Below are 967 nucleotides of genomic sequence, written 5' to 3' on the forward strand. Positions count from 1 at the left end.
CATCACATAGGATAGCCATATCTTCCAGCTAACCCAAATACTTATATTGGTCATAAAATTCCGTTATTCATTTCGCCGAAATGCCCTTCATCTTCTATTATCCTCTTTTATTCTTCCTTAATTTGAACACGGATGCTGCACGAAGGTATGGCAGACTATCAGGTGAACACGAGATGAGACTGAAAAGATTAATGAACTGTTCTCATATTTCTTTCTGTGCAACTTCGGAGCAAAGTTGGCTATTAATTATTTATTAATCCCTTCTTAGTTCACCCTTATTCTAATCCTTAAGAACCAAGAAACCTTTCGACAGATTTGACCTTTTCGTCCTTTTGTAATTCATCCACTTTTTAATTAAAAGGTCTCAACAAACCGATTTGTACATTCCTTCTCGTATTATTACAAATTATGTAGAAGATGGTCGTGGGTGCGGTCAAAAGAAAACAAAAAATATTTAATAAAATGAATAGTTGCATTTGCCAACGTTTCGCCTCACTTTGTATAGCTTCATCAGGGCTAAAAAGATACAAAAACAACTAAAAATATTTTGACATAGTAGGAAATGAAATACAAGAAGGTAAATTAATGTAGGGTTAAAATTATGTAAATATAAGAGAAAAGAAAATTATACAATTGAACAAAATGAAGAAATAAAAATAGTTGTATATACAATATGGGTAAGGCACGTGGCTATTAACTCCAAGAACCCGAGTTCGAATCTGGCTTAGGTAGAAAGTTGTTTTCTGTTACACTAGCTGTGAGTCAACTTTCGTGGGTTCAGTAGCCCTCCTGGGGTGTACCCAGCGTCCTAAATTGGGTAAAAATCAGGCTGTCGAGGGTAATTCTGACCAAATCACCTCCTTGTACAACCATTGGACTAGTAACAGTAACTCCTTACAAAGTACTGAACCCCTAACCCTTCATGGGTTGTAGCGGTAGAGATTTCAATTTTAATTGTTGTATATAT

Source organism: Halyomorpha halys, unplaced genomic scaffold, assembly GCF_000696795.3.
Source record: "Halyomorpha halys isolate HHAL.00 unplaced genomic scaffold, Hhal_1.1 Scaffold149.1, whole genome shotgun sequence".
Classification (NCBI taxonomy): Eukaryota; Metazoa; Arthropoda; class Insecta; order Hemiptera; family Pentatomidae; genus Halyomorpha; species Halyomorpha halys.